Source organism: Balearica regulorum, chromosome W (assembly GCF_011004875.1).
Source record: "Balearica regulorum gibbericeps isolate bBalReg1 chromosome W, bBalReg1.pri, whole genome shotgun sequence".
In the NCBI taxonomy this organism is placed as follows: Eukaryota; Metazoa; Chordata; class Aves; order Gruiformes; family Gruidae; genus Balearica; species Balearica regulorum.
In genome coordinates, this window is record NC_046219.1 from 29973829 (window position 1) to 29989466 (window position 15638).

The window sequence follows — 15638 nt, forward strand, 5'->3', positions numbered from 1 at the left end:
CCCAAGCACAACTATAGGCTGGGCGGAGAATGGATTGAAAGCAGCCCTGAGGAGAAGGACTTGGGGGTATTGATTGACGAGAAGCTCAGCGAGCCGGTAATGTGCATTTGCAGCCCAGAAAGCCAACTGTGTCCTGGGCTGCATCACAAGAAGTGTGACCAGCAGGTCGAGGGAGGTGATTCTGCCCCTCTACTCCGCTCTCGTGAGACCCCACCTGGAGTACTGCATCCAGCTCTGGGGCCCCAGTACAAGAGAGACATGGAGCTGGTGGAGAGAGTCCAGAGGAGGGCCATGAAGCTGATCAGAGGGCTGGAGCACCCCTCCTATGAGGACAGGCTGAGAGAGAGTTGGGATTGTTCAGCCTGGAGAAGAGAAGGCCTCCGGGGAGATCTAATTCTGGCTTACCAGCACCTGAAGGTGGCCTACAGGAAAGCTGGGGAGGGACTGTTTATCAGGGAGTGTAGTGACAGGACAAGGGGTAATGGGTTCAAGCTGAAGGAGGGTCGATTTAGATTAGATGTTAGGAAGAAATTCTTTACTGTGAGAGTGGTGAGGTACTGGAACAGGTTGCCCAGAGAGCTTGTGGAGACACCATCCCTGGAAGTGTTTAAGACCAGGTTGGATGAGGCTTTGGGCAACGTGGTCTAGTGGAAGGGTGTCCCTGCCCACAGCAGGGGTGTTGGAACTACATGATCTTTAAGGTCCCTTCCAACCCAAACCATTCTATGATTCTATGATTTGGTCTTACAACAATGAATACTCGTAGGGGAATTTTTATGGTACCCCTCGAGGAGCATTAAACGCACACTTGTGCTTAAATGTAAAAGAACAAAACAATGGACAATGCATTGGGCAGAGTCCTACCACCATAAGCGTTTCTACAAGGAGTCTGCAAAGATGTGTCATGAGCTGATTCCATATATACCCTTGCACCAACACCAATCCCTGAGTGGTTGCATGGGGCACCTCAGCCCAAGTCCATCCCCTAGCCCAGCTCCGCTGGCCAAAGGTGGCCCCTGAGCACTGGCATTCCAGGATGGCTACAAGACAATGCTGAGGCTGTTTCTTATCTCATCACCCAGGGAAACTTCACTCCCTTGCAAGGAGTCATTCTGTCTCTGGCATTCCTACTTCCAGCCAGTTTAACCCCTTCTTGTAGTTGGGCCTTCTTGCCCTCCATGCCAGATCATTCCTCAGTCACAAATTTCAAAACAAACACATGCTATTGGCCATGTAACGAGGCAGAGCTTTTACTAAATATGAAGGAAAGGTAGCAATGGCCAAAAGCTATGGAAGTAAAAACCAAATTATTTTGCAAAAGTTATAGAAGACAGAGTCCTTTCAAATAAGTAGAAGTCACCAAGGAAATCAAGCATCCAGTTAAGACCGTTAGGATTGTGTGAGAGTCAGCTGATGTGTGACATGCCATTCTCTCCAAATTACAACAGGTATTGAGTCAGGCTCTAAAACACTTGAGCTGAAATTAATTATGGTATTACTTTTTTGAATCTCCTATATTTCACATTTACAGTAAAACCACAGAAGAATATAGTCTATCCTGATGGACCTTAAGCTTTAGATTCCTTTAGTGCATTTCAATTAGGTTCACAAAGTGTGTGTGTGCGTGCTTTCTTACTGAGCTAGACCAAGATCTTCCCATATTAATATATACAAACATATTACTTAATACTATCAAAGTATATTTTGAGATTATAACAAATAAGTATTCTAAAAATTCAAAATCTGAATTTTCTACCAGGTTCTATAATACCCTACTACAATAGTTACTGGTAAAAGTAAACAGAAATTAAGTTTGTAGAGTATCGACTATTCTGTCTCCCATTCATTGGAAGCCCACTGTAAAGTAGCAGTAGTTCTCAAAATAATTTGAACTTGCCACCTTTAAAAGTGCCTAATAAACAAGTGAAGTACTATTGATATGGAAACTTTGGAGAGAGTAACATGAACAGTGGAGAAAATTTTCCAAAAAGAATTACAGGAATTCTCTTTTTGATCCTTTTAGGAATTCATCCAGTGATGAAACCAAAGAACCAAGATGAGCTAAAAACATATTCCAATTTAAAATAGAACTCCATTGGTTTTCAATGGCATAACCAAAAGTAATGAAGACATATCAAATGCAATACAGTTACTTAAGGCAAGATTATTGGAATTTCCTTATTCTAGAAACTACAAATTACATCAGTGTTAGAATTTAGATGCTTAAAAATCAATTTTCCCCAGAAAGAGGGATATATCAGCATGCATGTCAAAGAAGTTTCAATAATATATTTCTTTAAAAGTAGAGTCAGATTTTTTCCAGGAAAGATTCTGATGCATGAAGCTAGCAAGTATTCCCTTTAACTAGATATGTACAAACATGTTGAAACCAAAAGCCTCAAGTGCTGCAGCCTACCACAGTTTAGCTACTTCTTTAAACAGGCAAAAAGAGAGTCAGAGCTCTACTGGTGGGAGACTGCCATATAGCAAATATTGCACACATCCAGAATTAAAAAACAGAAAGTCAGTGCATTTTATTGAAAGTAGACATTAAAGGAGGTTGTGCACTCCATTCTGAACATTTAATCATCCAGCATCAAATTTGTTGCTGTTGGTATAATTTACATTTTAATTCATCTATTGTCCATCAGATGAAGTAAAATGGAATAAAATAATGCTGAAATTTTATGGGTCAAGGGACTAGATAAAGAGTAGTGTTAATACCAAAAGGAAGATAGCTTAACAAAACCGGAGTTCTTATGATGTGATATCAAGATACAGGATTGGAGTGAAGGTTGGTCTGCTAGAGAAATGAGAGATTTATTATTTATAAGCATAGAATGCACTGCCATAGGCATCCTCCCTAAAACTACTGTCCTGTAATTTTATGATAGGATGAGAGCCAAGAAAACAAAAAACAAAGCAACAACAAAAAAAGACAGCACATCCTAGCTGTGTCCTGGATCTTTAGCCTCTGCTGCATGCTGAGATTTATACCATCGCTCCTAGAAGGCCCTTGATAATGATGTGACTATCCCAAATATTGGCTGGGAGATGGGGTGACAGGACACAATGAGAATTACAGCATACTATCAAAGAAACAACAAAAAAAAGCCTATTCTAATCTCTCTTCTTGCAAAGTTGGCTGTTCTTTCAGAATATACTCCTGAAGACAGGGATAGAGATCAGAAAGTATGCAACTCCTGAAAAAAAAGCATGTACACCCTGGAAAATTTTCTCAGTGCTAAGTGACAGGAACCTTCCCATAAATAAAAGACTTGTAGGAACAATTATGTGATCCAAAACTCTTAATTTTCTGTAATCAGTCCTGAAATACAGCACAAGAAAAGAAAATCTATTAGAGCTAATGTCTGGAACAGATCTGATGGTTTCTAAGTTGCCAGAAAAAGAAACGGGTTCTTTTTATTACTGTAAAAATCAAGCATCAGCAATCTTGACTTCCATACGTTCACTTCATAAAACTTTTTTTATTTCATAAAAGTGCTTTAGGGAAGTGCGGTGGATTGACCCTGGCTGGAGGCCAGGTGCCCACCAGAGCCATTCTATCACTCCCCCTCCTTCACTAGACAGGGGAGAAAAGGTATAATCAAAGGCTTGTGGGTCGAGATAAGGACAGGGAGAGATTACTCACCAATTATCGTCATAGGCAAAACAGACTCGACTTAGAGAGGAAATTCATCTAAGTTATTACCAAGCAAAAGAGAGTAGAGGAATGAGAAATAAAATTAAATCTTAAAACACATCCTCCCACCCCTCCCTTCTTCCCGGGCTTAACCTCACTCCCGGCTTCAACCTCCGCCCCCCCTCAACGGCACAGGGGGACGGTGGATGGGGGTTACAGTCAGTTCATCACACATTGTTTCTGCTGCTTCGTCATCCTCAGGGGGAGGACTCCTCTCATCATTCCCCTGCTCCAGCATGGAGTCCCTCTCACGGGAGACAGTCCTCCACGAACTTCTCCAACATGAGTCCTTCCCACAGGCTACAGTTCTTCACGAACTGCTCCAGCATGGGTCTCTCCCACGGGGTGCAGGCCTTCAGGACCAGACTGCTCCAGCGTGGGTCCCTTCTACAGGGTCACAAGTCCTGCCAGCAAACCTGCTCTGGCGTGGGCTCCTCTCTCCACGGGTCCACAGGTGCTGCCAGGAGCTTGCTCCAGCACGGGCTTCCCACGGGGCCACAGCCTCCTTCAGGTGCCTCCACCTGCTCCAGCATGGGGTCCTCCATGGGCTGCAGGTGGAATCTCTACACCCCCTCATCCTTCCTCCATGGGCTGCAGGGGGACAGCCTGCTTCACCATGGTCTTCACCACGGGCTGCAGGGGGATCTCTGTTTTGGTGCCTGGAGCACCTCCTCCCCCTCCTTCTGCACTGACCTTGGTGTCTGCAGAGTTTCTCACATCTTCTCACTCCTCTCTCTGGCTGCAAAAGCTCCCTCTAACTTGTTTTTTCCCCTTCTTAAATATGTTATCACAGAGGTGCTGATTGGCTCAGCCTTGGCCAGCAGTGGGTCCATCTTGGAGCATTGGCATTGGCTCTATCAGACACAGGGGAAGCTTCTATCAGCTTCTCACAGAAGCCACCCCTGTAGCCTCCCCCCCCTCACTACCAAAACCTTGCCATGCAAATCCAATACAGGAAGACACCTAATTTGTGGTATAGGATTAGACTAAATATTATAAGGAAATACACAATTTTATTTCTACAACCATCCAACATATGAGGTACTTCACATGTTCGTGATTTTATAGACAGGCACCTAGAATTACCTCTTCTCTAAAGACAAGCCTGGAGCCATCCCCACACCAGGACTTAACATGCCAGCACCTCACTTCTTAAAATGGCAGTGCCTCATCCACGTCTCCCTCACTTCCACTCCTTCTATTGCTATTAACCACTCGCCTGAGCCGCCACAGAAAAAACACCAATACCAACTAGCCCAGAGAAATAACACCTCCCTCCACTTCTGTCAAGTTACCTGGAGAGGGCCACTTCTTGTGTGCTCCCTCCCTAACCTGAATCTACTATGAACCTTCCAATCTGAGGACAGCTGGGATGGAGCAACAGTATTACTCCTTCTAAAAATGTTAGGTAAATTTAACCTTCACAGATCAAAGAATAATTTGTTCTTTGTAAAGTGGGAACTGTGTTTACCCCTTTTGCTTCTTAACCTTACACCTCCCTTTTTCCAAAAGTCACAGCTGCGCTTATAGCTCCTGGCATAGCTACAATTAGCAGAAGTCAATATAATCATTAATAGATTTGTAATATCTGTATGGCATATGCATTTCTTTTAGAAACAGGTGAAAAATTCTCTGAAAAGATGCTGAAAAGTGGAATTTCTTTAGTATTTTATGTTGTCTTGTCTTCAAATTAATTTCATAGCTTCACCTTGAACACATAAAAAAGCTAAACTAATAACTTCTAGCCTTATTTCTTTAGAGGGGTATATTTCTAGGAATTGCTAGACATGCTGCTACCAGAAATTATCAGGACAACCACCACAGGAACATCAAGCTTGTATTTTATAAAAACTAAGAGCAATACACTATTCTCCAAGTAGAAAGCAAAAGTAAAGATGTTAAAATTAATTAAAAAATAAAAAAGAACAAACTAAAAACTCACTCACTGTCTTCTGTGGGAAGGACTTGCAGGGAATAAATCCATTCTATTATATCATCTTTGTTCACCACATCTAAGGAATCCAACATATCCAGACCAGAGAGTGCGAAAAATGCAATTGTCAACCTAAAAAAAAAAAGATAAGACTTACACTTCCCACCATAAATATCATTGGGAGATTAACAAATGGTTGAAGAAACAGAAATATCTATGGATTCTCAGCCTTTGAGAGTGGTACATCATATTGAGCCTAGCTCAGAAAGCATGAAATTTATATACTGGACAAAATTATGTTCTTTATACTTTAAGTATTTCTCCATCTCAACGAGGCTCTTAATATAAGCCATCCCTTCTTTTATATAGTAATGAGATTTCAATTCAGACATTAACCTAAGAGCCTGCTTACCTGAAAAAGACAGTACAAGGCAAGTTAGGTTATTAACATATGGAACACTAGGTCTGTAATGAATCCTTACATGAACAATCTTATCAATATGCAGTAAGTGCAAGGTAACTCTGAACTGAAGTAAGCTGCCTTTCATTGTGTCCTAAATCCAATTTCACATGCTTAGAAGTTAGGCGTCAAATAGCAAGGCTTCCTTTATAACCAATCAATGTATCAATAGGCACACAGGATGAATTACCATATAGAGGTACTTATTTCTTGTCATTGGATACAAAGGAGTCTAGATGAATAATGTAATTAAACATCTAAAAACAAGCAAGTCAAATCTAAGTATCCAACATGGGAAGTGAAGTCTGTAGTAGCTAGCATGCTGTACTGGGTCTGGCTGAGATGAAGTTATGAAGTTAACTTTCTTCATAGCAGTCCATATGGTGCTGTGTTTTGCAATTGTGGCTAAAACAGTGTTGATAACACACTAGTGTTTCGGCTACTGCTGAACAGTGCGTGCACAGTCAAGGCCTTCTCTCCCACCACCCCCAAAGACCAGTATGCTGGGGGTGGACAAGAGGTTGGGAGGTGACACTGCAAGGCTAGCTGACCCAAACTGAACAAAGGGATATTCCATACCATATGATGCTGCATTCAGCAATAAAAGCTCAGGGAATGGAAAAAGATGCAGGGACATTTGTGGTTATGGCATTTGTCTTCCCAAGCAACCCTTACGTGTGCTGAGGCCCTACTTCCCAGGAAGTGGCTGGACATCTGCCTGCCGATGGGAAGCAGGGAATTAATTTCCCTTTTTGCTTTGCTTGTGCGCATAGCTTTTGCTTTTCTTATTAAACTGTCATTATCTTGATCCACAAGTCTATTCGCCTTCCATTTTTCTCCCGATCCCCCCGGAGAGGGGAGTGAGCAAAAGGCAGGGTAGGTGTTTGGCTGCTGGTTGGGGTCAACCTACCACACATGTTGAAATTCTTTCTTGCTCGTAGCTCATTTCCTTCATTAAATTTGTGCTATTGTAACTGTTTATAAGGCTACACAGTAAACCAACCTCACAGTTGGGGGGGGTTGTTTTTATAACTGGCTTATGGCATAGGCCCCTCAAACAGTTGCATCAGTTGCACTGAAAAAGCACCAAAACAGCAGCACTGAGGTAGGAAAATGTTCATGCAATGGTACCTTGGAAGTTCTGACTCAGATTAAAATTAGCTGAATGTACATTTTGCCAGTTGAATCTGCCTATCTGTCCTGGTTTCGGCTGAGATGATAGAGTTAATTTTCTTTCTAGTAGCTGGTATAGTGCTGTGTTTTGCATAGAGGTAAACTCATCTGGGCTGCCACACTGTGGCAAGATATTTCTGCCCAGCTAGAGAAACCGGTTGTGAAAGTACGTAACGTAGATGCCCACGCACCCAAGACTCGTACCACTGAGGAACATCAAAACAACCAGCAGGTGGATCAGGCTGCTAAGATTGAAGTGGCTCAGGTAGATCTGGACTGGCAACATAAGGGTGAATTATTTATAGCTCGGTGGGCTCATGACACCTCAGGTTATCAAAGAAGGGATGCAACATATAGATGGGCTCGTGATCGAGGGGTGGACTTGACCATGGATGCTATTGCACAGGTTATCCATAAATGTGAAACATGTGCTGCGATTAAACAAGCCAAGTGGTTAAAGCATCTATGCTATGGAGGACGATGGCTAAAATATACATATGGGGAGGCCTGCCAGATTGATTATATCAGTCAAAATATGTTGCCACAATGGGGCCGCCCAGATGGGTTTGCCTCTGTGCTGCCAGTTGCTCTGCTTCCACTGCTGTAACCACCCCCACAGGGCATTGACCACCATCCATGAGTCAGTATAGAGGTAGAGCATCGGCCACTTTTCTCTTTCAGCAATATCTAAAGCCAGCTGGATGGCTTTCACCTCTGCAAACTCACCTCTGCGAGCTCAGCTGAAGGAATTTGGTGAAATACTTCTCCAAGTCACTGACGTTGGAATCACTCACTCTGGGCAGATGCAACAGGACCTCAGGTGTTTGCAACCTCAGTCAAACCTCCCGCTCAATCACTCCCCAAATATTCCCTGGAAAATCTTGCATGTTCCTTTTCACACCACAGAGACTCGTTGCCAGATTGCATGCACCTACATTTGGCAGGACTCCACGATCCATCATGCTCTAGCTATAAGTAACAACAGATTTCCCATGTATTTTGTGAATTAATGATACCAATACTTGCAGGTAAAAGAATTGGTTAAGAAATAGCTCCAAGCCCCACTCAAGTCCTAAGGAGTTACCAGTCTTCACATGAAATGAGTTTTCCCTAAAGCACAACCACTGCAAAGAAACAATGCGCAAGTCTTGATCTCATTTCAGCAGGAGCACCTGGATCCTACGAGGACCAGGGAGATTAGGAGACTGCCAAGATCTTTGCCCTTCCTACATCTCCATTACATCTGTGTTGCTACCAATGGAGGTAAAAAAGGCAGTTTTGTCTCTAAGGTGTCAATGTTTAAATGCATTGAATGTCTTCTGCCTATCAACTGCCAGACAGATCCTAGAAAGGACATTACCAACACAGTAGCTTTCCCCTCCATGGGCTATGGGTACATTCTGCATGTTACCCTGGCTGACAGCTGAGCCATACCTCCCTCAATCCCTATGGATAGCTTTGTCAGGGAGGCTATAGAAAAAGCCCACTCTGGAGGGGACCTGAGGAACCATCTCTCCTCTGGGAGCTGTTGCACTTCAAGACAATCCAGAAAACCCAATTCATTATTTCCAGAGAGCAATCCCCAACCTCTGAACAACAAGTCCTGCTCCCCCTTCCACTAATGCACAACATCTCTGCAAACCTGGGGATGCTGCTTCCGTCCTCAGCAGAGGATCCACCCTGTTTTTTAAAAATTTTTTTAATTTATTTTTTTCTCCTTACACTCAAGATGGCCAGGAGCTTTGTTTATTTATTTAATGAAAGCTGAGTTTCTCACAAACACAAGAAATCAGGCTTTAGAAAAGCATCACAGCAAATTGCAAAAGTTCTGAAACCCATGACCTGTCTCCACTACAATTATATACAAGAATTTTTGGATTTAAGAACTAAGGGTTTCAGAAAAAACATGTACTAAGAAATACTCTGCTGAAGAACCAACTTCAAATCAACACAAAGCCAACTAGTTATGCAGCAAAATTCCTAAATACCATCATTTTTTGCTTTCAGTCTCACTCCATAAAAAAACCAGAGGAATTAAGTGCAGTAGCTTAGCACTGATTTAGCAAATGAGTCTTTCATGGCCAAGGTGTTCCCAAAGTTAGGTGCTTTCCCTGCATTTAACTGGTATACAGGCTTACTTAAATTGAAAATATAAATGAGTTGAGATTTACTGAACCATGACCCTTGCAATATTATTAGTTATCTTCTAGAAACATCACTTTTCCTTCTGCAGAGCCGAGGGTTGTGAGGCACATTCAGGGCCTTAAAGAATTTCAGAATGTGACACTCAAGAAGTTCTGGGAGGCTGAAACTCCAGATTATTCAGGTTAGATAAAGTAAAATTCAGAGTAGTCCAAACATCTTTTGAGTTCAAAGACAAACTCTCAATAACAATTTGGTCTTATAATTATAATGGTATAATTTTTTAAAAACCTGCTCATAGAAAACTTTGGGATTCTTGACCAATTTTTGTTGTTGTGAGGAACGTTACAGAAAACAGAAGAATTTCTTTCTTTCTATGTTTTTGAGTGAGGTGGTTTAGCCGCAGCTGGGAGCTGATTGCCACTCCAGCACTTTTTCACCCCTCCCCCGGTGGGATGGGGAGGAGAAGGGAAAAACAAAAGCAAATCCTCATGGCTTGGGTTAAGGGCAGTTTACTGGGACAGCAAGGGAGAGGGAAACAATCAACAACAGTAGTGATAACAGATAGCCACAATGGGTGATAACAGAAAACAATTTACCAATCCAATCACGGTGACTTACGTACACTCAGTCCGTCCCGGGGCAAAACCGAACACACCACTCCCCGACTAGCCCCCTTTTATACTGAGCATGACATCACATGGTATGGAATCACCCCCTGGCCAGCTTACCTCACCTGTCCTGGCTCCTTGTCAAAATTAACTCTATCCTAGCCAAAACAAGGATATTATCCATCCCTTATTCTATACCATCTACATCATGCCCAGAGTATTCACGGATATCATTCCCTGAGTCTATGGGCCATCGCTCTATAATGTCCATCGAATTCATTTAGTCCATGGCTTTGGGTTCCATCTGCCATTATAGTCTCTCTCAGGGCAGGAGCAATGGTGCGTGCTGCTGGATTGTCGCATGCTGCATCTGAAGTTTGATGATGGTGTATCTGGCATGGTCCATGCTCGCAGTCTGGATGTCAAAGATGTGATTTTCAATGAAGTTCCCGGGCATCAGTTGCTAGAGTCAGTTCTAGTTCCATCATCGTGGCACTTTGTTCAGTTTCAAAGTCCATCCTTCATATTAGTTTTGGGTGATTCTTATGGTCATACCATTGATACAGCATAAAGCAATTAACATCATACAATTTAATTTATTGGCTATTCTCACCCAAAATCAAATCCCCTTGCGGTACACACCAGACTTCCCCATCCTTTCTCATCACCCGCCAAGTGCACCCTGGTCCCTGAGCAAAAGCAATCCCGCAGATGGGCTTGCCTTTGCCTGAAGCAGGGCTAACCCAAACTGTTTTACCCAACATATTTTTCATGTGCACTACAGGAACTTTATCCCCTTCTACTGGGCGTGGAAATTTTGATTGGGCAGGGCCAGCTCGATTGGCACATCCCCTAGTGTTAACTAACCAGGTGGCCTTTGCTAGATGTGTATCCCAGTGTTTGAGGGTCCCACCACCCATTGCTCTCAGGGTAGTTTTTAGCAGTCCATTGCACCTTTCCATTTTCCCAGAGGCTGGTGCATGGTAGGGGATGTGATACACCCACTCAATACCATGCTCTTTGGCCCAGGTGTCTATGAGGTTGTTCCACAAATGAGTCCCATTGCCTGACTCAATTCTTTCTGGGGTGCCATGTCACCACAGGGCTTGCTTTTCAAGACTGAGGATAGCGTTCCAGGCAGTTGCATGGGACACAGGGTGTGTTTCCAGTCATCCGGTGGTTGCTTCCACCGTTGTAAGAACGTAACGCTTGCCTTGGCAGGTTTGTGGGAGTGTGATGTAGTCAATCTGCCAGGCCTCCCCATATTGATATTTCAGCCATCGTCCTCCATACCACAGAGGCATTACCTGCTTGGCTTGATTGTGGCGCACGTTTCACATTCATGGATGACCTGTGAGACGGCGTCCATGGTCAAGTCCATCCCTCGATCATGGGCCCATCTCTATGTCGCATCTCTTCCTTGATGGCCTGAGGTGTCATGGGCCCACCGAGCTAGAAATAATTCACCCTTATGCTGCCAGTCCAAATCCACCTGAGCCACTTCAATCTTGGCAGCCTGATCCACCTGCTGGTTGTTCTGATGTTCCTCAGTGGCCTGACTCTTGGGTATGTGGGCATCTACAGGACGTACCTTTACAACCAGCTTCTCTAGCCGGGCAGCAATATCTTGCCACAGTGGGGCAACCCAGATGGGTTTGCCTCTGTGCTGCCAGTTGCTCTGCTTCCACTGCTGTAACCACCCCCACAGGGCATTGGCCACCATCCATGAGTCAGTATAGAGGTACAGCATCGGCCACTTTTCTCTTTCAGCAATATCTAAAGCCAGCTGGATGGCTTTCAATTCTGTAAACTGGCTCAATTCACCTTCTCCTTCAGCAGCTTCTCATGGCTTCTCATTTTCTGGCAGTTTATTATATGGTGGGTCTTCTTCAGCGCGCGTCAAATCCTCCTCTGGCGACATTCCAAAATCTTTTGCCTTCTGGCCAGTCAATGATCAGTTCCAGAATTCCTGGACGATTGGGGTTTCGTATTTGAGCCTGCTGTGTGATCGGTGTGACCCGCTTCCTCCACGTAGCATCAGTAGCATGATGTGTAGAGGAGGCTCTCCCTTTGAACATCCAGCCCAGCACCAGCAGTTGGGGTGCCAGGAGGAGCTGTGCTTCAGTACCAATCACCTCTGAAGCAGCTCGAACCCCTTCATATGCTGCCAATATCTCCTTTTCAGTTGAAGTATAGCAGGCCTCGGATCCTCTGTATCCCCGACTCCAAAGCCCCAGGGGTCGACCTCGAGTCTCCCCTGGTGCTTTCTGCCAGAGACTCCAGGTAGGGCTGTTCTCCCCGGCTGCAGTGTACAGCACATTTTTCACATCTGGTCCTGCCCGGACTGGCCCAAGGGCCACCACATGAACTATTTCCTGTTTCATTTGTTCAAAGGCTTGTCATTGCTCAGGGTCTCATTTGAAATCATTCTTCTTCCAGGTTACGCGATAGAGAGGGCTTACCATGTGACTGTAATTTGGAACGTGCATTCTCCAGAAACCCACAACGCCTAAGAAAGCTCGCATTTCCTTTTTGCTAGTCGGTGGAGACATAGCTGCTATTTTGTTGATCACATCCATTGGGATCTGATGATGCCCATCTTGCCACTTTATTCCTAAAAAAATGGATCTCCTGTGCAGGTCCCTTGACCTTACTTTGTTTTATGGTAAAACTGGCTATATCAGAAGGATTTGGACTATTTTCTTCCCTTTCCCAAAAACTTCTTCTGCTCTGTTGCCCCATACAATGATGTCATCAGTGTATTGCAGGTGCATCATTGCTACAATTGCTATATGCTGTATCAATGTTATTACCATAAGAATCACCCAAATTAATGAAAGATGAACTTTGATGAAACTGAGCAAAGTGCTGTGATGATGGAACTTGAACTGACTTCAGCAACTGGTGCCCAGCAACTCTCTTGAAAAGAATCAACATCTTCAATGCGCAGGCTGCGAGCATGGACCATGCCAGATACACCAGCCTCAAACTTCAGATGCAGCATGCAACAGTCCAACAGCACATACCATCTCTCCTGCCCTGAGAGACTGTTATGACAGATGGAGCCCAAAGCCATGGACTAAATGAACTCGACAGACATTTTAGAGGGATGGCCCATACACTAAGGGAATGATATCTGTGTATGATCTGGGCATGATATAGATGGTATAGAATAAGGGGTGGATAATGTCCTGGTTCTGGCTAGGATAGAGTTAATTTTCACAAGGAGCCAGGACAGGTGAGCCAAGCTGGCCGGGGGCTATCCCATACCATGTGACATCATGCTCACCATAAAAGGGGGCTAGTCGGGGAGGGGCGGATCGGTGCAGCTCCAGGATGGTCTGTCTTGAGTGTGGGCTGAGCATCCGGTTGGTCATCGGATCGGTAAATTGCCTTGTGTTATCATCCATTGTGTGTATTTCTGTTATCAGCACTGTTGTTGATTGTTTTCCCTCTCCCTTGCTGTCCTAGTAAACTGTCATCCCAACCCACGAGGTTTGCCTTTGTTTTCCCATTCTCCTCCCCATCCCGCCGGGGGAGTGTTGAGTGAGCAGCCACGTGGTGCTCAGCTGCCAGCTGGGGCTAAACCACGACATAAACCATCTCCCACATGGCTAATTCCCTCAGGTACTGGATACTTATCTCCATGGTGGTCCACTTGCCTGGACGACATATAACATCTTCACTAAAGGGATACCTTTCCATCACACCTGACAAGAGTCACCTCCAGAGGCTTAGGGCTTGTACCTTTTTCCCAATCACTTTGTCAATGACCCCTTCCCTGGACAGGGATCCCAGCTGCTTGGCTGCCCTACCCTCTAATTCCAGGCTACTGGCCCTGTTATCCCTATTTCTTCTTGTGTATAAGGGCAACTGATACTGGCATAGGTTGGTTTTTTTGGTTCAGGTGCAGTACCTTTCCCTACCTTCAAAAAGAGCAAGGAACCCAGGGAACTACAGGTCAGTCAGCCTTACCTCAATCCCTGGGAAGGTGATGGAGTAGCTAATTCTGGAAACCATGGAAGTCTAGTTGGAAGCTAGCAACTAGTGGTGTACCCCGGGGTCAATACTGGGTCCAATCCTGTTTAACATCTTCATTAATGATCTGACCGATGGGGCAGTGTACCCTCAGCAAGTTTGCTGATGACACAAAACTGAGAGGAGCGGCTGAGATGCCAGAGGGTCGTGCTGCCATCCAGAGGAACCTCAACAGGCTAGAGAAATGGGCTGACAGGAACCTCATGCAGTTCAACAAGGGGAAGTGCCAAGTCCTGCATCTGGGGAGGAACAACCTGTGACGGATGCACTCCTCTTGTTTGAACTAACTGAACTTTGGTCCAGGCAGATGCTCGGCAAGTAGGCCTAACCGAAGTTAATCCTATTGTGTGAGGCTATCAGTGAGAACTCAGCACCAAACCCCCAAAAAATGGTTTGGCTGGAGATTGGGCTGATAAGCTGCATTAACACAGCAGAAAATCTGACTATGAATCAACCACTTTACACTATAAATATCTGCAGCCATCAGGGTCCATTGAGCTCTCCCTCCATAGCAGCTGGCTGTGTGGTGATCTCCCCTTGAGTAGGGATGCCTCTCGAGGTTACCCCTTGAGGCTGAGAGATCCCTTGCCTGACACCAGACATCGATGGGTTGGTAAGTGACATTTTTCGCATGCATGTAACATTTAAGATACATATAGTAAGCTTAAGCGATAATCTTTGTATCCCATACTAACTTTAAGTGTAGTGAATTGTAGAGTATTGACCGCCGATCCATCTGTACTTATTAAATATTTTACATACCTAAATTTACTGATTAAAACCTAATAAACTAACTGCTAGCGACACAACCCCAGGTACCAATGTGTTTCTTATGTTCCTCTTTGTCTTTTTTCTCTGTATTTCTTCTCTTTTCTTTCACCTCATCCTCTTTGCCCTCTGGCTTTTCTTGAAGATTTCTTTTCAGTCTTGGATCCTGCTTACTAGTTTCAGGTGCTTTTGTGCTTTCACATTCCTGGGTTTGTTGCCAGCTGGTCGAGGGAGGTGATCCTTCCCCTCTACTCAGCACTGGTGAGGCCACACCTGGAGTACTGCATCCAGTTCTGGGCTCCCCAGTACAAGAGAGACATGGACATAATGGAGAGAGACCAGCACAGGGCCATGAAGATGATTAAGGCACCAGAGCATTTCTCCTATGAGGGAAGGCTGAGATTGCTGGGACTGTTTAGCCTAGAGAAGAGAAAGTTCAGGGGGAATCTCATCAATGTGTGCAAATACCTGAAGGGAGGGTGCAAAGAAGATGGAGCTAGACTCTTTTCAGTTGTGTCCAGTGACAGGACACGAGGCAATGGGCACAATTTAATCTGTGTTCAGCCATCTCCAGGAAAGCAGGGCTCTATCATGCGTTTGGGAAGACAAATGCCATCACTCCGACCGCCGCCGCTGCCCCTCAGTCCTTCCTCTTCTCCAAACCCCTTATAAGCTGAGCATGACATCATATGGTATGGAATATCCCTTTGGTCAGCTGACCCCAGCTGTCCTGGCTGTGTCCCCTCCCAACTTCTTGTGCACCCCCAGCCATTCCGCTGGCGGGGCGGCGTGAGAAACAGAAAAGGCCTT

The 15638-nt window shown here is 44.6% G+C and overlaps 1 pseudogene; it reads right to left on the minus strand.

Annotated features, from left to right (window-relative positions):
* The window catches only part of LOC142599182 (geranylgeranyl transferase type-1 subunit beta-like), an 84571-nt pseudogene that overhangs the window by 46841 nt on the left and 22092 nt on the right, over nucleotides 1-15638 (minus strand).